Here is a 25,310-nt window from a genome sequence, read left to right on the forward strand (position 1 = left end):
TCACATGCTACATGGTTCCGTTTGTATGACACGTCCGGGACAGACGAGCCCAGCCAGACAGGCTGCAGGCGGTGGTGGCAGGAGTCAGGGGAGGGGGTGGAAGAGTGCGTTCCATGCACGCAGGGGGTCCCTTTAGGGTGCTGGGAGTGTTTGCAACTAGATAAAGTGTGGTCTGCACAACATCGTGAATGTACTGACTGCCAGGGACTTGGTCACATGAATCCCATCTCAATACAAACCCTCAGTGGCTCCCCTTGATCTCAGAGACAATCCCAAGCCCTTTCGTGCTCACAGGCTCTGACCTGGGTCCCGCTGCCCCTCCCTCTGCAAGGGCCTGTCGCCTCCCCAGCAACGCCCCACCTGCCACAGGGGCCTCCCAGCTCCTCAGAAGGGCCAGGGGTGCTCCTTCCTCTGGGCTCCAACTTCCGCTTTCATTTGCTGGAACCCCCCTCTGAGCAACTTTCTGAGGACCCCTTGCCCCCAGGGCGTCTGCACTGACATCTCCCTTCCCTGACCACGGTGGGGCATTCCCCCCTGGCTCCCCAGGCTCATTTCCCCATAACGCTTCCCACCGCGCTCTGAGGCCCTTCAGTTGGGCACCTCGTTGGCTGTCTGTCCTCCCCAGCGCGTCCCTGAGACCGGAGATTTGAGTCTGCGTTTTATTGTTTGTCCTGGTTGCTGTATTCCCGGCACGGAGATCAGGCCTTGGCAAGCATTCTGTGCAATGGGTAAGATAATAAATATTTCAGGCTTTGCAGGCCACATGGTCTCTGCTGCAATGCTTTCATTCTGCTACCTTAGCTCAAAGCCCACGGATGGTCTGTCAATGAGGGCGTGTGGCTGTGTGTCAACAGAACTTCATCTGGGGACACTGACACTTGCATTTCATACAATTTCCATGTGTCACAAAATATTATTTTTTTTCTATTAAAAACGTAACAATACTTCTTAGCCGGTGGGCCCCGTGGAAACAGATGGCCCAAGAGGTGCTCAGCAAACAGGAGCGAGCCTGAGAACATGCCATCCTGAGAGCGCCCCCGGCCCAGAGTCTCAGGGCACCCTGGCTGCAAGCCAGATGGCCGCCGTGCCCCCTGCTGCTGCGCTGTCAGCCCCTGGCCTCGGGCGTGGGGCTCCTCGAGCCGGGGAGGAGGATGCGAGGCCGCCTGGTGAGCCGCACAGAAACAGGCGACAGAACAGAGGAGCTCAGCGGGCCCGGCCCCCCGCGGTCTGCAGGGCGCAGCGGCTTCTAATTCAGAGGGAAACTTGTCCTGGGCCGGCCCAGGGCCTCATCAAGGAGACGGAGCGGAGTTCCCCTGGCTATGTCTTCCTCGGCTGCCACAGAGGAGGGCCAGGGGGCTGTGGGGAGCTACCGTCTCCCCGGGAGCTGTGGCCAGGTCCCCCCTTCACCAGCCTCGGGGCCGCAGGTCTGGACGGAGCCGACCTTCATTGCTGCCCCTCGAGGTTGAGAGCCACCTCTTCCTGGAGCAGAGTGTTGCTAATGAGTTTATCAGCGCACTCCGCCAATCCTCCCTACTCCACTGTCAGCCTCACTGACCCTAAGAACAAGCTTTTGCCCGAACTGAAAGCGATGAGCCCTTTGGGCGAAGATAGTCAGGTCCTGCCCTGGGGCGGTCCTGAGCTACCGCCGCGGGCACTGGTGTCCTCACCCAGTAAGGACTCTGGCGACAGGTGCGGCCACAGGGCCCCTGCTGGGAACAAGCCAACGTTCATGCCGAGCAAAGTGGCTCAAACCTGGAAAAAGCGGGAAAGCATTATGTGTGTCTAGAGGAGGCGGGCAGGTCAAGTGGCCTGGGGTGCGAGGACGGGGTGCTGTGCGGACTGGGGCCGTCTGGGTCTTGCCTGGCCCCTCTGGAAAGTCAGCCCTGTGGGTGGTGGAAGTATGAGAATCTTCCAATGTTTCAGCTGAGGCTGGAAATGTAGATTTTTTAACAAAATTATTTGGGTGCAGTGGACACACTATGTTACATTAGCTTCAGGTGTGCAATAGAGTGATTCACCTTCGCCCGAGTGACGAGTGACGCTGGGCTCCCAAGTGTAGCGACCACCTGCCGCATGCAACATTCTTACAAGTCGTCGAGTCTCCTCCCTCCCGCTGCGCCCTTTATTCCTGGAAGTTTCTACCTCCCCTTCCCCTTCTCTAAGTCTTTTTAAAATCTAAATTCTGGATTCTAAATGTGGTCAACTAAATGAAACAAAGAAGTGTAACTATTTTATGGGCAAAAAGGACACCCCGGTGGGCCAGGCTTGGCGCAGGGGCTGCTGGCTTGTGATTTCGGCTTTAACGGCACAGCTGTCCATGTGCACAGCTCGAGCCAGGCCTGCACCTCGCGGGCACTCGGGCAGAAGGGCAATGGAGCTGACGAGCGCACACACGGAGGCGCACCCTGGGAAAGTTCGGGGGCAAACTCTATAAATTTCAGAGTACAGCAGCAGGCTAACTCTTTAGGAACACTTACGATGCGCCTGGACCGGGAGGCTTGACCTGTGTTGACTCATCTCATCCTCGCGATGACCCCGAGAGGTCCGCACTGTGGCTCTTGGCCTCCTTTTGCAGACGGGGACACTGACTTCGATTCTCATTGGCCCAGGCATCGCCACCTCCCTTTGGAAGCGGGAGGGAGGAGGCGGGCGGGGGAGGGAAGGGTGCTGCTCTCCTCGGAGAGAGGCCAGGCCCCTGGCCCCTGGCGGGCGAATGCTGGAGCGGGACACACCCGCCCGCGGCTGTCCTCCCGCCCGCGCCCCGAGGCTGCTTGAATACGTCCCTGAACCTGTTTACTCCAGTTGTGCCTGCGAGTGTCAGCGTATGATTTAATGAAATATAATCTCAACCAATGAAACGCGTGCAAGAATCGTTCCTGTGAGACATACTTGGGATGCCTCGGAGGGGCTTGATAAAAGCGGGTTGCCAAAAACCCGCCTTCAGAGACAGTGTGAGCAGACAACCGAAATAGTTGAGCCATAACTCTCACAACACGTAAAAGCAGCCTCCGCTTGGACCGCTTCATGGACGGCTTCACGTTCCTACCACACTTTGAATGAACAGACTCGGCGTCGAGAGGCCGTTTGGCCACAAAGACAATGAAACACCTGTCTGAAGGCACACGCTCGAGGAGGAGCCCTCGTTCCTGCGTCGAACCGTCGGCAGATAAACGCACATCTCTGTAGTTTTAACGTCAAAGATGTCCGTCTTTGTGCATAAGTCATCATGGCATCACACGACTGGGCTCTGTCCTCTCCGTGGCAACAGTTGCTTTCTAGAATGTCCACGGCTGGGATGGCGTGACCTCGCATGGTGGACGTCAGTTATCTGTGCAATCCCCAAGAATCGACACACCAGCACAAAGGAGGCTCCCTGGGTCCCGTGAACGGCGCTCCAGGAGAACTGACGCATGAAGGGGTTTCCCTTGCCTCACTGCCCGGTCGCCCCTGGCTCGCCCAGCTGCCCAGCTCACGTGGGGAACCACCAGGGACACGGGAGCCACCAGGCTTGTAGTCAGGACACAGGTCATGTTTAGTGAGTACTTACTGATTCGAAGAGCAAACAATCAGCCTGTAAGGAGATACCCTATGACCCCGAGTGAATCGCCCCCTTGAAATCACGGACAGGGGCACGTGGGCTAACGTCCTTCTCAGTTACCCTTTGGGGTGCACTGCCTCAAAGACCGTTAACAAAATCCACAGCTTTCTTTGGATAGTAGCCTGGGAAGAGCTCACACGGGTCTCCTGGGGCCGCATGTTGACGTCCGTCCCCCAAATGTCAATCTCGCTGTGGCCTCCAGTGGCACTTTGGACAATAGCGTTCAGACGCTCCGAGAAAACAATAATATTTTCTAGGAAAAGCCAGGAGAGGTCCCTTTCCGTCTATCCTGCTGACCAAAGCTTCGGTGACCTGACTTTTTCATCTGAACAAACTCCAAATGGATGTAGCTTGGACGCCTCAGGCCCAAATAATTTAAAGACGATCTTAAAAGAAATTAATAGATGAAAGTTCATTACCCTCCACCCCAGACTTCGCAGGGATGAGATTTGAGACCATCCAAAGCAAAGGGGTACCAAAAATCAAGCGGAGGGGAGAAAAGGGCCCATTATTTGGTTGGATATTGGCAGAAAGACAGACTTTCACCTTTGCCACAAGCCTGTAGAGTCATCACTTCCGTGCGGGGTCGAAGAGAATCCCTCAAATTCGCATCCACCCAGAGCCTGCCTGCGTGACCTTCCTTGGGCGTGTCGTCTCTGCAGACGTGATTAGTTGCGGGTTTCTAGGTGAAATCGCCCGGCTTTAGGGTGGGCACTAAATCCAAAGCATGGTGTCTTCACGAGACAAAGGGGCGGGGTCTGGAGGGGCGAGGCAGGGAGAGCGGGTCATGTGGGGACAGAGGCAGGGACTGGAAGGACACGCCGCAGACCAAGGGACGCCTGGACGAGGCAGGAAGCGCCCTCCCCCGAGCCCCAGCGCGGCCCTGCCCACACCCTGGTTTCAGGCCTCTGGCTGCGGAGCTGTGAAAGCACACACTTCTGTTTTTAACCCCCCCACCCCCCCGGTTTGTGGTAGCTTATTACAGGGGCCCCGGGGAGCTAACGCAAACCCCCAGCGTAAGCATCGGCACCGCTAAAACGTTTGATAACTCTCGCCACCTCCTGTTTACCTTTTCCTCCTGCTTCTCTTCATACTTCTGCCTGCCTGTTCTTGCAGATAAAATCTAGACTCCCTCTGCTCCCTAGGCAGGATCCCTGGGGTCAGACTGGGTCAAATCCTGATCACACCGCCCACCGGTGAGCTGTTTGGTCTTGCTCTGAACCCCAGATTTCTCCCCTAGAAAGTGGGCCTAAGAACGGTCCCAACACATGAGACAGTGGGTGCTGAGCGGAGGAAAAGCTCTAGCAACGATGAGTTGGCATTAATGGAGACATCTGCCCGGCCGCTCCCGTCTGTGCCCGCCGCCCCGGGTCACATGCTCCCGTTCCACGCCTCTTCTGTGCCCCAGGTGAGTGAGGAGACAGAACCAGGCCCATTCCCACCCAGGGACGGCTTTGAGCAGAGCAGGGAGGGGCTTCTGGCTCGGATCCCCCTGGACCCAGCGGGGAGGCCAGCCCCTGCGCAGGGAGGCCCGAGCGCTCCAGGTCTCCGACTCAGCAGGCCCGCCTTTCCCCCAAAGCGTTGGGGCCGCTGCCAGCTGGTGTGGTGGTTCCACCTGGCCGTCGGGACCCGCCCAGATTTTCCAGCAGAGCCAGCACCAGCGCCAGGCGCAGATAAGCATCTGTGTTTGCAAACAAACCGGGCCGAGGAGGTGAGCTCAGCCCGGCCGCCTCCCGGGTGTTATCGCGGCCGCCCCCGGAGGTGCTCAGAAGTGCTGCCAAAGCCTCCAGGAAACCGAGGGCTGAATGCCCCGGGCCACCTGCCGCAGCTGGGCCCGGCCCACCGCTTGCCCCAGACAGCGCCGGTGGTCTCACGAGGCGGGCGGACAGCAGGGGTGGCTGGCGGGGAGGCGGGGAACCCCAGGCCCGACCGGAGGGAAGTCAGCAGGCCCAGCCCAAATCCGGGGTGATCTGGAACATAATTACACCTGCAAAGACCCTGTTTCCAAGTAAAGTCCCACCCTGGGGACTGAGGGTGAGAACGTGGGCCGATTTGGGGGACACCGTTCACCCCACTACGATCCCCATGAACGAGGCCCCGTGTTTGTCACCAGGCCAGCCGTCTGCTGCTGTGTGACAAGCCACCCCAAGTCCGGCAGCCAGAAACAGCAAACACTTCTGGGATCCGGGATTCTGTGGATCAGGAACTCAGAGAAGATGGGACAGGATGGCTCTTCTCTGTTTCATGATGTCTGGCGGGCCAGCCAGCAAGGCTTGAAGACTGGGGGCATCTGAGCACCCAGGAGCGGAAACTTCTGGAGGCTTTCTCTCTCACACATCCAGTCCTGGCTGCAGTGACTCAGGTTGGCCTGAGTCCCCAGCACCTCCATGCACCCCTCCTCTTGGGGCTTGGGCTTCCCACAACCTGGTGGCCACGTTCTAAGGACAGGGCCCCTGGGAGGGAGTGTCCAGAGAGCTGAGGCTCTAAGACGGCCAGGTGGACCCCCCGTGACCGCAGAATCCGGCAGAGTCCCCCACCGTATTCCATCAGTTATGAGCAAATCACCGCGGCCAACCTAGATTCGAGGGGAGAGGAGTGTGGCCTGTCACTTATTGGGAGGGAGGGGGAGCAAATCACACCTCAGAAAAGCCTGTGGGATGGGAGATGCTGTGTGTTCATCTCTGACATAGAAAGGCCACGGCTGGTGAGAGGCGGGGTCAGGAGTCCACCTTCAGAGCCTGTGTTCTTCCCGGATGTGATACCTTGCGCCACCCTGTCCTTGCCTGGCCCGCTGTGTGAGTTCTGGGGTGGACCGTAGGACCTGAGAGCCCCCTCCTGAAGTGCAGGGGTGCTTGGCCTCATCCGTGAGGACGGGGACCACTGACACATCAAGGAGTCAGATGGAGGGAGGCCCCTAGTATCTAGTGGAGCTCTGATAAGCAGACAGGGTCCTAATTCTTCAGGTGAGAGCAAAATCGGGTACCCCAAACCTATGCATCTCTGTCGTGGCACCGTGACACCTTCCAGAAAGGGTTAGCCATGTTTAGGCAAGAATGCATTCCCCATATGATTCACCAGCCAGGTCTCCCCTCAAAGTGAGAAAGAAGAAGGCTATGGGTCATTTCTGCAGGGCTTTTGTCAAACTGGGAAAACACACCCCCTCTGGACTGACTCAACCACTCTGATACAGGCTTGGCCAGCAAATGGTGGTTGTACGTGGATTAGAAAGAAGTGCTCCAGCCTCCTTGCCTGGTGCCCTGATGCAGTGTACAACCTGCTCAACAGTACATAGCTACCAGGAGTTATAAGATTCTCAGCTCCCTGTCCCAGTCTACAGGGTTTTGTGAAACCAGGCTCAGCTGAAAGTCACTTCTTCCCTGGCAGTTCCACACCCTCCCAGGCCCTTCAAAGGGATGGGAGGTCCAGCCCCGCCTGATTTGGTCAGGTTTCACATGACAGTCAAGAGAAAAGAATTATAAACTCTCCTTGGCTCTGAATTCTCTTGTCTTTTATTTTCATTCTCCCTGGTTAAAACGTTAAGAAGGAATCAGGTATAGGTTCAATTCACAATTTTATTTCGATCACCAAATTATTGATCAGAGCAAAAAAGTCCTGCATAGAATAAAATAGAGTCTGGTTTCACATGTGCCCTTCATTAGTCCCGGGCAGCCCCATTTATTCATCTTTAAATAGGAATAGGAATAATTGAGTCCACCTGCAACCCAGAGTCACTGTCAAGAGAGAGTCAGAGGAGCTATTTATTTTAAGTCATCTCTACACCCGACGTGGGGCTCGAACTCACAGCCTCGAGATCAAGAGTCGCACGCCTCACTGACTGAGCTGCCCAGGTGCTCCCGGAGGTTTTTCCTTTTAACCTAAAAGGTGTATGGAAAAGAGGGCAGAGAACATGTTTTGGAAGAGGAGTCCTAGAAGGTCAGAGTGAGTCCCCGGGACCTGGAATAGCACACGTCTCCAAACAGTCTCATTTCTGCGGCACAGACACAGCTTGGCTCCACCCCTCCTAGAGGTCGGGGTGCATCCCGTAGGCATCTGTCTGAAATCTGGTTTATGTAAGAAGTGACGACCACAGAAGGATCGGCCCAGTCGGCACAAAACGTGCCACACGTGAATCAGACACTCTGGGTTCAAACCCAGATTTGCAGCTCACAGACCTGGTGACCTGGGAAAGCCACGTATGCCCCCCACCCCGTACCTCATCTTTCTCGTCTCTGAGGTGATCGCAAACCCGATGCGTGCCCGCTGACCCCAGAGCGCGGCCGTGAGGACCCAGCGCGACACTGTCCAAGATCACACCGCAAAGCTCAGACCGCTTTCCCGGGCCGGCCGCGACAGTGACAGACGCTGGCCTACTTTCCAGGCAGGAGCATTCAGTCTGTGCCCCAGATACACGCTTGTTCGCGGAGCCGGCACAGAGAGAGCCGTGACCCGGCGGGACCCCGGCTCAGCGCTCGAAAGGCGTGAACACCAGACAGCCTCCTCGCGCTTCGTGAAGGAAGAGAACCCTAATTTACTACGTGTCCTCTTCCGTGATGGCGAATGCCGCAAGTAGNGAAAGGGATGGCTTGAATTTTTAAAAATTAACTGAAAGAAGGTATCTGTTAGATATTCTGCTCAGGTACGGACCTTCCTCCCGGAGCTCTTCCCGGCTTCCCACGCACATCTGTCCCCAACGTGTACCAGGGCACGGCCAGCGAGCGCCCACGCTGCGCTCAGATCTCGGCACGCCTGGGAGGACTTCGGAGGCAATGGGAGGCAGCGTGACGTCCTTCTCAGAGTGGCCACGGGGACCTGTGTCTGGCCCTGGAGGGGCTGGCTGTGGGTCGAAGCTGAGGGACGGGCAGGGCCCAGGAGACACAGGGGATCCCTGGAGAGACGGCGTGGCCACGGCTGCACAGCGGAGCGTGGTGCCTTCACGGATGCGGTCCGTTCGGGTGGTGGCCCAGGGGTCTCTGTCATCAGCAGGGTCAGCGAGGTGACCAGCACCATGGACGCCTGCCCTGGAACCCCAGCTGCCGAGTGCTTGCTCTGTGCCGGCGTGTTTGGTGCGTCGTGTAATAGCTGTTCCTCACAACCCCCCACACGTGTCGCTGTTCCGCCTGAGTTACCCCCTAACTTGGGCCCAAGGGGACCGTCAAAGGGCAGAGACAGGTGGTAAGTGGGCGCACAAAGGAATGGCCAGAGGCATCGTGCACTCACGAGGTGCGGCGGGGGTGTCCTAGGAACGCAGGCATCCTGCGTGGAGCCCCCACTGCCGTGTAACGAACTCCCCCAACACTTAGCACAACGAGCGTTTATTGCTGGTTTCTGCGGCTGAGACGGCGGGGGGCTGGCTCGGCGGCTCTCAGCAGGGTGGCCGAGGCTGGGTGGCAGCCCTGCGGGGGGACAGGGCGCTCCACCAACTCAGCTCCCCTCTCGTGGGCTCCTCCACAGAGCAGCCCGCGTGTCCTCGTGACACGGCATCTGATGTCCCCGGAGTCAGTGAGCCGGGACAGAGCACAGGTGCGGGGCTCGGGCCACCTCGTCCGACTCCCCCTGCTCGCCGGCTTTGCCCTCTTGGAAGTGAGCCTCGAAGCCTCGCCCACCCCGGAAGGGAGCGCGGTTCGTTTCCACCCCCAGGGAGCTGGCTTTCCACGTCAGATTCGAGATGTATTTTAGAACCCCTGGCGATCTTTCTAGCGAGAGGGGCTCCACCTGGAGGTGCAAGGAAGGGGCCTGGTGAGGCATGCCGGGTGGGGAGCCGCAGGGGTCCACACGGGGCACGGCACAGTCCTGGCACCTCTGTGACCACGCGCCACGCTCTCTCCTCCCCCGGGAGCTTTGGGAGCTTCTGATTCTCGCGCTTGGCACCTTAGCACAGGGTTAACTCAGATGATCAGATGCGGCTCCGACCGGGGAGAAACGGATGAATATTTCTCACGTGGGAGAATCCTAGTACAGAGGGAGGAGGCGGGTGTCCCTCTGCGGTGCGTGAGCTGACGAGGACACGGTCAAAGGCGGGTCTTCGTGTGCTCCTCGAAGGTGCTCAGGGGGCACGTGCGCAGCCCGCTGTCCCACAGAGAGTCTGTCGACGAGCAGACTTCTGGAGTCTCCTGGAGCTGCTGTCTGTAAGTCAACATCAGTCACACTGAAGCCGACTGTGCCCCTGGGATGAGAATAAGAAGGAAGGATATCATAGGAGGTGATGGTGCATGAAGCAAGAGAAGCCGGGGCCACGAGGATGTGCTGTATCTCGTCATGGCGAGAGAGAGAGAGAGAGAGAGAGAGGGAGGCTGGCTGGGGCTCAGAGGCTGCCCTGGGCAGGATGGCTGGGAGGCCCCACCGTGGAGGTGACGGGAGGCGACGTTGGCACAAAGGCCTCGTGTGCACAGAGCCTGCGGTACGGGGGGTGGGGTGGGGGAAGTGGCAGCAGGAGCCCAGGCGGCCCTGGGTGTGACCGTAAATGCGGTAGGAAAGCATGGGGAGGACAGACGGGGAGGGAGGGCGGAGGACTGGGGCCCTAGTTAGAGGGACAGATTCTGGGATTTCCCAGAGCCACCGATGAGGAGGGTGACTTCTGGAAGGCAGGCTGTTTCAGTGTGTCAACTCAGGGAACACGAGCTGAAGCGAGCGGCGTCTCAGTCATGTCTCTGGGGACCCTATGAGCCGGCCCTGGGGTTGTACCCATTTCCCAGAGGAGGACACAGAGGCACCGAGCGGGTAGGTGATTGCTATCTGTGCGTGGGTCTTAGAGAACAACACACACGGTTTTCAAGAAGTGTAAAGGATACACCGTCATTCTATGTATTAACAAACTTCCCTTAAATATCAGCGTATGGGAAGCAACGCCCCTCCCCCCGCCTGGTACAGGGCGAGTGCGGCCGGTTTGGAATAGCGCCTACGGTCAGGCCAGCAAAGGGACGAGGACCCGTCCGGAGGCTCCGCCCGACCTTCCTGAGAATGACCTTCGCTTCCCTCGTCATGCTTCACCCCCGTGGAGCAGGCCTGCTAGACGAGTGCTCGCTCGGTTGTTTCCGGTTGTAAAAGCCAACGTTGAGCCCAGAAACGACCACAAGCGGCCTCTGGGGTCTCTGCCCCGCACGGGGTGTGTGCACCTGACGTTATGAGAGGCGCACGTACAAAAGTGGGACGCTGCCCCGGGAAATGTGAGGCGACCCCAGGGCCCACTAGGGCCTGAGAAAGGCAGGTCGGGGGCTCCAGGGGGGAGGTCCCGGAGCACGGTGACAACTTCCTCTGCTGTTGACCAGAGCGATGACATCACCGTCCACTCGACTGTCTTTGTTTGGTTTTGCCGCAGACTGTGTCTGAAAGTCTCCAGACTTCCTCTAGCCTTGTTTGCTTTCCAAACCCTTGCTATCCACTTGTCCCTCCCGTTGATTACGTGGATGCCGGCCCGGCTCACTCTCAGCGGACCCCCTGCCTCTAGGGGTGTTCCATGGGGAGCCGGGTCCGTGCGAGGCAGCAGGAGGACGTGCAGGCCACCGAGTTGGTGACGGCGGGGATGGCAGGGACCATTTCGCACACGAGTGCATGCCTGGGGCCGTGTCTCGGGGCTCGCCTGCGCTCAGCCCTCACCGTGCTGTCCGTGTTTCAGACGGACCCACCGAGGCTTGAATCACTAGCCTCAGGTCACACAGTGGTGAGATCGGTCACTCGCCTCTTAAAACCCGTGTCCATAGTCACTTACAAATATGGCCTCAGGAGGGGTCAAGAGAAAGGAGATAAAGAAGAGACAGAGAAGCAGAAATATCCAGAGTCAAGAGCATGACGAGGAGGGCTCTCGGGCGAGGCGGCCATAAAGCAATGAGATTTCGTCCGGGCTCCAAAGCTGGTCAGGGAATCCAGGCACACAAGCCAGCAACATCGGGCAGGGGGGATGATTGCCAAATGAGTGTGCGGCCAAAGTGACCGGGCAGAGAGGGGAGCGGGAGGGCGGGCGGAGAGGAGAGGCCTCCTGGAGGAGGTGGCCAGACGCAGGCTCGAGAGGATGGAGGGGCTCAGAAGCTCGGCTTCCCCCCTGAGAGGTGGGGTCACAGGCCCGTCCCCTTGAGCCTGGGCTGGCTTGGGACCGCGTCCCTGCACACAGGACAGCAGAACCACTGCAGTGTGGTGCCGGAGGCCGGGCCCCGAAAGGCTGCGTGGCTCCTGCTTTGTTCCCTGGAACATTGCTGTCAGCCTCCGCTCACTCCCCAGACCACCTCATCGTGGAGAAGCCACCTGTGGACGCTCGGGGACGGGCGCAGCCAAGCCCAGCTCTGCGGCAGCTTTCGGAGGAGGACGGGTTTGCAAGTCAGCAGCAGGTAACAACCACCCCAGCAATCACGACGCGAGGAACAAGATGGCCGTTTAAAAGTAGCATTTCTGAGTTCCTTGTGCTTATGATCAGAGGTGGGTTATCTGAACGAATAAAAGAGACTTAAGTATTAGAACTAGTTTTATGTGCTAACTTACTAAGGAGTTTATGTTGCTAGCGTTAGGAGGGTTCTGGAGGCAGGAATGCCTGAGCTGCCCAGGGAACCAGGCTCCCTCCCTCTCCTCGCTCCACTGTATGTATACGTGACGTTTGTCCTCATGGTAGCAAGGTGACCATGCAGTGCAGCCATGATCCAGAAGGTGAGGGTCAACAGGCACAGCAGAGGGGCCCCCCAGCCTTAGACAAGCTGTCCTGGCAGCCCCCCCGCCCCAGTAACACCTGTGCTCACCTCGTAGGTCAGGGTTTGTCAGCTGCAAGAGAGTCAGGGAAATTGAGTGCTTTGGGCACATTGCTCCTAAACTAATTATGTTCCTGCTGGCGAGGAAGACTTTGAGACCCACCATTGTTGACGTGTCCCCTGCAACGACTCCGCTAGATTATCCCCGTCTCTCCACGCAGGTGGGGGTCTTGCGCTCCCAGCTCTGCTGCCCAGTGGGCAGAACGGTGCCTGGCACATAGCTCCACAGACTCTCACTGCCTTGTGTCAGGAAGCTCTCAGTGGTCAGACCCAAAGGTCAGGGGCTTAGGGAGAGAGGCGCGAGGCCGGGAGGGCAGTTGACCATTGGTTCGAGCTCCTAGCTCTGAACAGAAGCCCAAAAAGGACAAACAATGGCCCAGCAGATGCTGTCAGGATGGTGAGTCAGGAATGAGCTCAGGTCGAGCGTGCTGCAACAGATCTCGAGAAAGAAACATGTTTTGCCTGGAAAATTCATTTAAAGAAATTAGGGGGATGGGGTGGGGAGGCTCCAGGAGCCTCCCCTCTCCATCCTGGGCTGGGGGCTTGCCTGTTCCCGCTTTCGGGCATCCTTCACTGTTGGCTTTGAAGGGTATTGCTGCCGAGAAGCCCATCTTCAGAGGCTAATTGATTTCGCTCTTGGGAAAATTATCCTGACAATCAGCCTGAAGTTTCCTTCCCTTTCATCCCCTGCCTCTAATAGCGCCTCCTTGGATCAGCATGAAAAACCGGCATCCCCCTCTTGATGTTTATCCTGGTTGGGCTTATCACCCCGGTCTTCGTCATCACCGGCCGGGCAGCTTTAGTGCTTTCGATGTAGGGCACCGACCTGCCCCAGAGGCTGTGAAACTCCATGGGTGGGTGGGAGAGGGGAGGGGGCTGGGAAGCTTCCAAAAGTCATTAAAAATAATTTGGTTCCAGGTAACAATTACGCCCCAGCTGTGTGGCTTTCTTCCCAACCACCCAGATGGTGTGGGTACCGCATTGGTGTCTCCAGGAGTGGGGTCTGGGGGAAGAAGCTGGTGCGATGGAGAATGATAGCAGAAACCTGAAATGGGGCTGGAACACTGAATGTGAGGTTTCTGATTGTCTGGAGCATGGGCAAGGAGACCAAGGCGTGAAGGGACGTGGCCACGAAAGGTTCAGCGGGCGTCTCGTGGACGACAGTGGGTCCCTGCCCCTTAGGGACTCAGCCATCACTTGTAGGGTAAATCCCGCAAAAACCCCACCAGGGGCTGCAAAGGTAAATGCCTCGAGGGGCTGACCTGGTAACGTTAATGAACGCGCAGGCTGGGCTGGGCGCGAGGGGATGCCCTGCCTAGAGAGGGCGCTGTGACCCCGCCCTGCCGGGAGGCGCCCACCACAAAGCCATGAAGGTGAAAAGGAGCAGAATCTTGGGTTTTACCATAAGAGCAAGAAATCGAAACGTTTACCTGAAATTTCCTGTTCTTTTAAAATTGGGGCTACTTAAAAAATGCAAACACCTTGCAAGTCAAGCGAATAGCTGGAGACACTTTTGCTCCGCGTGCCGCGGGCAGGTAGCCCCCACCCAAATCCATCCCCATTGAGGAGATATGTGCCGCGAGGCAGCTTTCTACCTCAGGGTGGGAGTTTTCTTGGTTTGGGTTTAGTTTTGTTTTACCCTTTCAGATTCTGATCGACCCTTGTGTTTGCTCCTGACTGGTTTTAATGTAGAGAAAAAACATCTGACATTTGTGCAACATTCGCACTTTTTTTGGAAAAAGTGTTTTTTTTCATTTATTTGAAAGAAAGAGAGAGAGAGAGAGCACAAACAGGGAGGAGGGGCAGAGGCAGAGGAAGAAGCAGACTCCCCGCTGAGCAGGGAGCCGGACTCGGGGCTCGATCCCAGGACCCTGAGATCATGACCTGAGCCGAAGGCAGACGCTTCACCGACTGAGCCCCCCCAGATGCCCACGTTTGTGCTTTTTTGAAATGCCTTAATATCTTTTGCCACATTTGGTCTTCACAAAATCGGAGGTGGACTGGTCATCTTACCGCCAAATAAAACATAAGCAACTTAAAGGTTTGTGTGACACGTTGATAATTGCAAGATCTGCGTTGAATCCCAAGGATTCTGTATTCCTGGGAGCAGAATGCAATGACTTCCAGATACCTCCTCTCATGCCGCGTCCTGTCTACCCAACTACACCAAGTCCCCATTTCTACAATTCATGCTCAGGACGTAGACACAAGATGACTAGAGGCTGCTTGAGAATGACACACAGATATGGCGGGACTTCCCCAGGGTACTTTCTGCTTACATGGCATATTATCAAGTCGGGTTAACCCGAATCCTCAGAGCTCAGCCCCTCTATCAGTAGGCATTCTTTGCTTGTTGCCTGTAGCAACAGCCTTGCCTAATTAATGGAAAGGATCATTTGACAGAACTCCACGAGGAGCTCCCAGAACCAGTGGGAAGGCGGGAGGACCGGTCTTGGGAAAGAAGCAGGAAGAGCTTGAAGTTCTCATCAACTGTCACGGGGATTAACCTGCTTAATTTCATTAAAAAAAAAAAAAATCTGTCCTAGCAAATGTCACTCAGGTTTTAAAGTCATGGGAAAAATAGTCCAGTTGGCCAAGTTTGGATCAGCTGCCCACGCCTTTGGTGGGAAGGGGCAGGGCAACCTGATTTATAGACCCACTGAGTCCACTTACGCTGTGTGTGTTTTGTGGGGGGTTCCTTGAGAGATGGTGCTCCAAAATCCATCCTCCCCTCCTTCTTTCTGACAGATGGTCCCAGCCTCCTCTGCAGGTAGGCATGGCCACGTTCCTGAGGCCCAGCCCCTGGAATGCGCAAAGTGATGGGACCCATCCAGCAGACCTCTCTCCACCTGACAGGTGGGTGCTGCACGCTGAAGAGGGTCGGGGCGGGGGTCTTGCTTAACCTGGGTCTCCAAATGACCCCGTGGAGCAGAGTGCCCCCCGCCCTTGTACTATGACATGAAAAAGGCATGGATGTTACCAAGTGTATGAGGTACGGACTCTGTGGTCTATTTGTTCAGAGCTTGGTCTGCCTTAACCAAAAATGCTATTACCCAAACAGGGGTAAGGGGCCGTCCTGTGTCCAGAAAGCAGCAAACGTCCATGATATTCACAGGGACGGAGCGGAAGTAAACCTTTCGACATGAAACCGCCTGTCTTTTCATGATTCAACATGTTAGGACGAATGTGGAGAATGGAACTCCCAGCTTCTCGAGGGCCGTCCGTACCAGGTCCCGTGTAACCTGGACATTCCTTGCAGACCCTAAAAGGAGCCCCAGGAAAGATTTCCCTGGGTCCCCCCCATCTCCCCCACAGCTGGCCTGTGCATTCTAATAAATCCTGATTAGCAGAACTGTTACCACTGCTAAGCGTTCATTCTCCTCTTCCCCTCCGGCACGTTCCTTTGCCCGACCCGGGGGTAGCAGAAGCTAAAGGATTTACACACCCTTCCTCTCACCCTGGAGGTTACTGGAAAACATAACTCAGGAACCTGGCCCCACCGGGGAGCTGACACTCTGGCACGGAGACACAAGGTCTTTTTGAACACTTGTGGGAAAATCAGAAAGGGAAACGGCTGGGCCGTGCAAGCATTCCAACCCCAAATACAATAATGAATTTTGCACACATCAGTGGGTTCTGACTCTGTTGCCAATTAAACCCTCTGTGGGGGGTAAGCAGCCCACTTAATCTTTGCTGCCAAAGACACAATCCCCCCAAATTCCACAGGGATGGGGGTGGGGGTGGAAACTATATCACGAAGATGACCCAAAATCCTACCCTACTTTTCTGGAGTTTAAATAAGTATTTTTTCAGTCTTCTCATTTCTGACCCTGTCCATCTGTAAGGAATGACCAGAAGAATCTAGGGGAGTAGGCCCCCCACTGGCCCCTGTTGTCAGAAGAAGGAGTCTGTGTTTTTAAAATGCCTGAAAACAAGTAGCCCAGCACCCAACGGGTGTTTTGTGTGATGTGGGGTCAAAGGGAGCTCCTGAATTTTAATGAAGGGGTTTGGAGAAAGTGTGGTATGAAATTTTGCCAATAATGTCATTCAGAATCAAAAGGTGGTTGAGTTTCCTTCTTTTTTATTTAAAATAAGAACAGCCAAAAAAAGAAAAAAGAAAAAGAAAAAAAGAACAGCCAAGAGATTATAAAGTCAAAATCATATCCAAAATCATCTTTTAAAAACTCAGCTTAAAAAGAAACGGGCCCCATTTAGTTATCGAGTGGGAGGCAAGCTGGTTGCAGGACGAAGCCCACACGTTGGAAACACGGCCTCCCGGGTGCGAGCTCAGCACCGCCCTGCACGCCGCTCCTTCTCCCGGGAACAGCCCTGGCCGCCCAGGAGCCTCAGGTGTGCAGACCGTGGAATGAAGACAGTAATTGAAAGGTGCTGTAGCCTTTCTGGTGTGGAGTGGGGCTTACTAAATACTAGCTGTTGTGAAGAGCAAGGGTGTTTTCCTATAAGGACTTCATGAGATTCTTGGCCTTCAAAGACGTTTTCCTGCTGACCTGAAGTCTGGTGGGAAAGAAAGAAATGGTACCCAGCACTCTCATAGTATTGGTGTGTCGCCATGCATGCTACTGTTCCCACCCTCCCAGAAGAGATACCTTGTCCGTTCGCTCTTCATCTTACAGAGGAGAGCTGGTCATGTAGATTTTGTATCTGTGATGTTCTGTGTAATACATGACCAGGTCCTCCTCTGTAAAACATATTGTTATGTATGTGCATATGCGTGTGGACCTATGTGTGTTTATGTGTGAAGTGACATGCGTGCCCTTGCACACGTGTGCGTGCACACTCACGCACCAAGCCCGTGTGCACACCGGCGGTTGGTGGGGACCACTTGTCCGTTCAGCGAGTGGAGCTTGAGCCGCCGTGTGACGCGTGAGCCGAGCTGGCGTAAGGGAGCGTGTTCATTCAGTAACAGAACACAGAAAACGGAAAACCTGGTACAACCACACGTAAAATTCTGTCAGCTCCAGTGATCACACGCGAAGGGAAGTTCAGATGGGAAGGAAGGGCCTGCAGGGGGCTGGCCGCCGAGGCTTTGCATCCTGAGCACCCAGGGGGCTCCCGTGAGCCCACGCGAAGAAGGTAAGCAGCCTCACAGCAAAAGGGCAAAGGACAGGGAAAGGCAGAAGGAAGCGGAAATATGAACGCGAATCACGGTGTGGGAGGGTGAGGAGCCCCTTAGCTCAGGTGAGAGCCCGTTTCCCACCGTCCGGGCTGCTGACGGGTTCCTCGCCTGATGCCAACAGGGGAATGCTGGTGTGGGGACAGCGATTGCCCCCCAGGACGGCTCCGTAGAGAAACACTCCAAGTGCCCGTAGTTCTGACTCGGAAACACTCCCTTCGCTGTGTCCCGTGGAGGCGCGCCCCGCGGACCTACTTCCCGCGGGCTCGGCTTGGGCTCGGCTGTTGTGAACCTGCGTCCCCCGGAGAGCCGTGGGGCTGGGGTCTTGCAGACCAGATGGGAACTCTGCAGGCGACAGCTGCAGGTGATGCGGACACGTGAGGAACTGGGGGCAGGTACTGTCTCGTGGTAAAGAAACGCACGGCGCAGACAGAAGGGCCCAGGAGCGCCCTGCAGTCGCGGACGCGGAGACCCGACCCCCTGCGGTGGGAGTCCGGTTCCAGGGCGATCACACCTCGCATGCCGACCTTCCGCCTCCCCGCGCCCTGGAGACGCCGCTCGGCTGAGTCGATTAGGGCACTCCAGACCCCTTGCTGTGTGCGTGAAGGACAGAAGAGAGGACGGACACATTCAAACGTGTGGTTGGAAGCACTGCGGTGGGAAAGACGGCCGTGAGCAGCACTGGGCGCCGGAGAAGGTGAGCACGCGGAGGGGGTGGTTTGCAGGCTCCTGGGGGGCGGGGTGGGGACCGCGAGTTCATGGTCAGTGGGGCATCCCGGCTGCCAGGTGGGCGCTGGCCGATAAAGCGGCAGCTGTTTGTAGGAAGGATGTCGAGCAGCTCACAGGGTCCGAAGGCCTGTCGCAGAGCCGAGCTACTGGGGATCCCCGCTCCATGCCCCCCCCCCAGGGCCAGCGGACTCCTGCAGGCCCACTGAGGCTGGGGTCTGTGCCTCCTGAAGCTCGCTGCCCCTGCTGTCGTCGGACTGGCACATGGCCTCCCCCAGACCTCCTTCCTCTGACTGCCCACTTCCAAGTCCCAGTCCTGTCCACACCCGGAGCTCCCGGGCCCGAAGATCCAGGGCCACCACCCAGAGGCCGAAGGGCAACGCTGCTTCTCCGCTGCACTAAATGCCCCAAAGAGCCCGGGCTTCTCGGGCAGGAGGGCAGGCCGGGAGCCCCGGGGCTCGTCAGGCCTGAGCGCAATTTGGTGAGGGTCTCGTGGCTGCCAAAGTCGGACGTTCTTCCGGGTCCTCGGCTCTCCCCAGGCGACGGGGGGAAAGCAAGGAAGGTTCCCGTCCCCACCCAGCCTGCCCAAGCTGCCCATTGTTCTCATGGCTCCCGCCTCCCCTGCGGCTCCAGGACCAGAGTGACTCCACTTCCTCCCATGAAGGGGCCGGGCGTGTGCGGCCACCCCAATCAAAAGCCGAGGGTTTGCACATCTCCATCTGAGGAAAGATAAAAAAGGAAAATCCTCGAGGAAGCTTGCTGGCCGCACGACGCAGCCCATTCCGGGAACCGCCGGCGTTCAAAGGCCGTGCGCTCTGTTTTCGTGGGTTTCCTGTGCCCTCCTATCTTCCTCCCTTTGTCTTTCATGTCCGAACTGCAGCGATTCTCAGGACGGATGATAACTTTCTTCCGAGGTGAGATCAAAGGGTCTGTGCGAGCCTGCTGGTCTGTTCCTGACAAAGTGAACTTCCCCACATCTGCTCTGGCTGCTCGCCTGCCAGGGAGGCCGGCAGGACGCCACAGAAGTTGCTTCGATGTTCGGGCCAGTCCCAGCTCTGCCCTGGGTGCCGTGGCTCAGCTCAGGAGCAGGACGGCCCACAGGTGAACCGACAGAAGAGGCAGGGCCTTGCCCTTTCAGACTCCACCAACCAGCACACCTGTTACGTCGAGGTCAGTGCATTCACGGAGGGAGGGAGAGCTCAGAATCCCACCAGGGACCGGCGGGGGGAGGGGAGTGTTTTTTGAGACTTCTGTTAACTTTTTACTCTGCCAGCAGGTTCAGATCCTACCTGTACGTCTTGAAGACTTTTCAAAAGTGAACACACCCGTGTAACAGCGTTCAGATCACCTCTGGTCCCCCAGAAGCCGTCCTTGTTCCCTGCCTGTTTGCTGAGAGTTTAGGGGAAATAGTCACCGGTTTATGACTTCAGGGCCTGGGACAGTAATAAAAACCACTGGGTTTTATTATTCTAGAGATTGCTGGGTTCATCTCCAAGATTAGTTGGAGAGGCTCTAGGAAGGGGTGTGTGCGTGTGTGCGTGTGTGCGCAGGTTTGCGTGTGCATGTATGTCTGCATGTGTTTGCACACGTGTTCATGTGCACGCACACATGTACGTGTGTGTTTGCCCATGTGCGTGAATGTGGGTCTCTGTGCATATGTGCATGTGTGTTTGTGTGTGTTCACACGTATGTGCGTACGTGTGTGCACGTGTGTCTCTATGTGTGTGTCTGCATGTGGGTCCGTGCGTGCATGTGGTTGTGTTCAAGAAAAAGGAAGAGTGCTTTCCCTCACTCTCTTTTAGAGTTCGGGACGCTCAGACATCACAGGAAGCCGCTTGTTTTTTCAGTCGCAAACCAAGCCCCGGTGTCCAGACCAGGAGTCAGTGCTCCTGCTCTGAGTCTGTCCGCCCAGCAGGCTGATTCTCAGGAAAGGAGAGAGATGCGGCCTCCTGAGGCTCCCGTTAGCACCTCTCTCTCAACGACTTGGGCGCCCCATTAGCTTACCCGCATCCATCTGAGGCACCTTTGATCCGGGGTGGTTCTCTTGGGGCCAGGAACAAAGCAGTGCCCCTGAGCTGAGCTGTCGAGGGCTCAGGGCCCCCGGGTGGGGCCTGGCTCCTGCCCTGCCGGCGGCAGCCCGGTGACCAAGACCACAGGCAATGCGTCAAGCCAGGTCCAGACAGGAGAAACCCTGCAGATTCCCCAGCGGTTCCAGTGGGAGAATTCCGAGTTGGCTGGGAAAACGCACCCCAGGCTGGCATCCATGAGTGGCGCTCTGTGTGAACGACCCATTGACCCTCCCGTAACCCGCATGGAAGGGAGAATCTTGAGGCTAAGTCAGGCGGTGGGGAGGGGGCGGCAGGCCAAGGTGCCCGCGAGGTGCGCAGTGAGCAGCTGGCCGGAGCCCAAGGACCACTGGTCGCCAGAGAAAGGCTGGTGGAAACCACGCTCGGGCAGCGCTCCTCGTGCCGCCCCGGGGAGCACACGCACACGAGCACCGGCGGACGCGGGCAGGCGAGCCCGACGTGTCCATCCACATACGCAACATTATTCAGACACGTTCCGCTGATGAACCTGGAGAACGTGGTGCCGGGGGGAGGAGCCAGATGCCGAGAGCCACGCACCGTGATTCCGTGCGTGGGAGACGTCCGCAGAGGCAAATCCAGAGACAGGGAGCTGGTGAGCAGTGGCCGGGGGCTGGGGAGAGCGCGGGCGCGGGGCGCCCAGGCGCGGGCGCGGGCGCGGGGCGCGGGCGGGCGGGCGCGGGCGCGGGCGCGGGGCGCGGGGCGCGGGGGCAGCAGCTGCGCAAGGATGGGTCTCCTCGGGTCGGCCCAAGTGGGCACTAGATGTCCCCACAGCGCAGAGAAGCTGAGTGCCCCCGAGTTGTACACATTTGAGGGTTTAATTCTATTATGTTTATTTAATTCTCTCACCCCAACAAAAGCCAATTACAAACGAACAACACATGCTGTCCCCAGACGGCCCTGCGCACAGTAGGATGGCTGTGATGGCAGGACAGATAACCGCGGGGCGGTGAGGCGAGCGGTGGAGCCTCGTGCGTCCTCGGTAAGACGGTGCGACACCATCGCTACCAGATCAGGTTGCCCGGCAGCTGTGACCCAGCGCCACCAACCGAGGGGGGGGCTTTAGCGGTGGACCCCAGTGTCTCCCACGGTGGAGGCTGGGAGCACGAGCTCGGCCCTGGGTCCCTCCGAGGCCGGGCAGGAGGGATGTGTTCCAGGCCTTCCTCCTGGGTCCTCTCGTGGTCGTCCCTCTGCGTGTGTCTCTGTCTAGATTCCCTGTGTTAAAACGACACGAGTCACACTGGACTCTAATGACCTCAGTCCACCTTATTATCTTTGTTAAATGCTATCCCCCGACAGTCACATCCCGAGGTCCTGGGGGTTTGGACGTCAGACGTCGTGGGGGGCTCACTGCAGCCCCTGACAACTACTTCAAGACACTTTTGGCAAGTTCTTAAAGAGTTAGACCCATGTTTACTGTTCACTCTGCCAGGACGACACTGTCCTCATCACATTCCGGTTGAAATGCGTCTTCCTCCATGCAGCCCTCCTGTCTCTGGGGCACCTCACTGGTCACTGGAAGGCCACACAGGCAGCCTAGGGGCATTTCTGGCTCAGAGATATGTCTCTTAGGCTTACATATGATTTTGTTTTGAATATGAACTGCTTGCCAACATTTTAAAAGCAGGGGATTTCACATTTAAAAAAATCCAGATTTGCAGCTTCTATTTAAAAATATGGAAGATTTGGCAAGAGCAGGTTGCATTTTATTGAACAAAGTCGTATATGGATCTCACCGTGCACAAGGCACTGTTTTCAGGGCCTGAGCTTCTAGCTCTCCCAACAACCCTATAACCAGGGACTGTTAGCCCCCACCCCAGCTCGTTCGTGGCTGAGGCCACACAGACAGGTTAACCGAGTTGCACACGTCGTCACAGCTCCGGCACGAGGAACAAGCAGGTGTCTGGAGCCAGGCAGCCTCCGCAGGGCCTGTGCCCCTCATGTAGCCATGACGGTCTGCTGCTGCTCCCCGCCTGCACCTGTCACGGCTCCGTCCCAAGGGGGACGGCAGTGACGCGGTGCGGCCACTGTGGGAAAGAACACGTCAACAGAATTACCGTAGAACCCGGCACGCCCACCGCCAGGCAGGTACCCACAGAACCAACGCAGAGTCTCAGAGATATGCCTGCACGCCCATGTTCCGGCAGCACGAGCCACAAGACCGCGAGGCAGAGCCAACCCACGTGTCCACGACGGAGGACGGATACAGGAGGTGTGGTCCATCCATCCAGTGGGATGTGATTCAGGGCTGTCACAGAAGGACATTCTGACCCCGGCTACACTGAAGGTGTCACGCTGAGTGAGATGAGCCAGTCACAAGAGGACGGATGCTGCTGGAGCTGGAGTTAGGACGACCAACAGCAGACGGGCCCTCTGACGGGTCTTGCTCAACAGCCCTCTGCCAGCGCCTAATGCCATGCCTGGAGCTCAGCAGGTGCTCAAAAATGGAGCAAATGTCAGAGAAAGGGCCGGGGCGAGGCTGTGGTCCCCAGGCAGACGACTGAACGCTGCTGTCATTCCTTTAACCGTTAGAACTGACTTAAGGGACAGGGACTTCTGCTGCTTCCGAGGTCTGAGATTGGATTAAACGTTCACATCCGAGGTTCTCAGGAGGACCTGGCGCGTTGTGCTGAGTGAGGCCAACCTTCCCGTGAGGAGGAGGTGTGGTGACACCTGCAGGAGCTGCCCCTTGGTCAGAGCACACGCCCTGCGGTGCGCGTCCGTCCTCACCGCGGGCCTCCAGCCCTCGCCGCACCCTCCGTGCTGCCCGGCTGGACCTGGGAGCATTTGAGTTTGCAACCGCGGACCTAAAAGGTGAGTTAGCGGTCCTATAAAATCGACAACAACGCCCCCAAAGAAGACTAGCTCGTTTTAGTGACGACCCAGCCTCACACGGGGGCGCGACGGGGTTCTGCTTGGGGATAATGGCAGCAGGACTGTGGGACCACAGCCAAGGCAGGAGGCGAAGAGAAACCAGAGAGCCACGCTGCACCTGCCCTCTGCTCTGGGATGTCACGGTGTCAGGAGGCTCTGTGTGCTGTCTCCTGGGGCCCTGTCCTGCCTCGGGGCTGTTGCGACGTGAAGGGGGTCGGGGCAGGGGTGAAGTCATACACATGAGCGCACACTAGACAGGGGTTGATGGCAGTAGCTGAACGGGGCAGGGAAGTCGGGGACAGCCGCATGTATACAAAAGGTCCCAGACAAGCCTAGGCGACCAGACTCAAAGGCTTGGGTCCTTGGTGATTTACAGAGTAATGCAAGACTCCTGCAAGAAACTGTCAGATGGCATACAAGTCTGTAATTGGCTCTAATTGGCCCAGAACGTTGGCAGCACCCAGCTTGGATCCTATCCTGGCTCTGATCGCCCTGTCCTCCACCTGCACCCCGTAAAACACCCACGTGCTTCCTGCAGAGGTGTTGCCACGCCGGCCGGACCCAAGGAGGTGGGGACTTTCAGGCCGCAGGTGGAGACATCTTGTGCATGCTCTGGGGGGAAACCCTGCTCTTCCCGGCTCGATGGCCTCCGCCTAGTGAAGAAAGACTTTGCTGTGCGTGTCCCCCCGTGTGGGAAACGGGGAATCCCACCTCACGAGGGTGTGACAAGCATCCCGTGAAATGATAAGCAGGACCGGCAGTGACTGGCCCCAGGCCGTGCTAGCGGGGTGCTGGTCAGGGAGCGGAGACCGCAGGGCCCGGTCTCGAAAGGCTGCAGCTCCAGCCCCACCTCCAGATCCCCACGCGGGCTGGCTTTGTCTCCCAGTCCATGACATGGATATCCTCGCAGCCCCCATTCCCTGTGGGCGGCGGGGTAAGTGGGACACTCGGCTCATGATTACCCCGTCAGTGGGAGCCGTGAGGGACAGAATGAGAAGTCCTAGTTCCTGAGCACCTCCTGCGTGCCCTGCCCCACGCAGGCCCCCTCATGACCCTCTGGAGGGCAGGTGATCCTACACCGTGCGTGGACCCTGAGCCACGGAAAGGCCACGTGGCCTGTGGAAGGCCGTCCAGCTAGTTGGTGACACCAGGATTCAAATCAGCTACGTTCCCTGCTGCACAAGTTTCTGCGAGGTCTTCGGTGAAGGGAGACAGCAGTGTGGGCCGGAACATCCAGGAAAGGTTTTGTAGGAATTCAAAAGCCCAGATCGCGTTGTTTGGGGTTATTAATTGTACCTTACTCCCGGGGAGCCTGTCTCTGTAGCCTGAAAACAAACGGGTGGTTTGCCCTAAACGTGTTTGTGTCTGGGCACCACTGTTGTAATAGACAAGGAAAGAAAACTCAACTTCTAAAGGAAATATTTAATGCCAGAATGATTCTGTATAGGAGCTCTGGGCACCGTCACCTACCTCCCTAGGATTTTGCCCACCTGGTATGGAGATCTTTCCCACCTCGCCTGCAGCCAAATAATTCAGGTCGAAGGAACTTTTGGAGGCTCCCATCCCTTCCCTTCGTCCCCACCTCCAACCCGCCCCTCTCATATGCACACCTCCCTAAAAACCCCTTCCCAGACCACCTTGCCCCCCATGATACAGCCTCGCCAGCCTTTATGGTTCTTAGACACGCCACCAAACAGCGTGCCCATAGCAACAGCCCTCGAGAGCACGCTTTTAATTACGCCACATCCAAATGGAGAGCTCTTTGAGTCAGACCTGGTGCTTTCTTTTAGTGCAAATATGATTCCGGGTTCCATGGGCGGTCTTGATTTTTAGAAACTCCAGATGTTCAAAGGAAGACGACCAACACGTTTTATTTCTAAGTGCCTTAATGGAAGTTTGCAGCGAGCATGTTTCAAAGTCCCCCAAAGAGAACCTTTCATATTCGAGAGCAAAGTAACTCAATTCAAAACTTTTATTAATAATGTAAAAGGCTCGTGTGACACACAGAAGCCAGAAAAATATGGGGAAATCAGAGGCGGCTTTGCTTTATCAAAGAGCAGCCAAAATAAAGGTTGATCTTAATTGGGGGTGGGGGGCGCACCCGCATGGAGGAGGGGTCACTGCCTGTTTCCCCACCAGAACACTGGTTCTCCTATGGCTTTGAG

General features: G+C 57.0%; 1 long non-coding RNA gene across 1 annotated transcript; it reads left to right on the forward strand.

Moving 5' to 3' along the window:
• The first annotated feature begins 4,869 nt into the window (after positions 1-4,869).
• Positions 4,870-15,683, forward strand: LOC103661116. The gene is made up of 3 exons (XR_567969.2): positions 4,870-5,006; positions 15,076-15,183; positions 15,389-15,683. It is a non-coding gene; the product is annotated as an uncharacterized LOC103661116 (long non-coding RNA).
• The last annotated feature ends 9,627 nt before the right edge of the window (positions 15,684-25,310 follow it).

This window comes from Ursus maritimus, unplaced genomic scaffold (genome assembly GCF_017311325.1).
Source record: "Ursus maritimus isolate PB19 unplaced genomic scaffold, ASM1731132v1 scaffold_33, whole genome shotgun sequence".
In the NCBI taxonomy this organism is placed as follows: domain Eukaryota; kingdom Metazoa; phylum Chordata; class Mammalia; order Carnivora; family Ursidae; genus Ursus; species Ursus maritimus.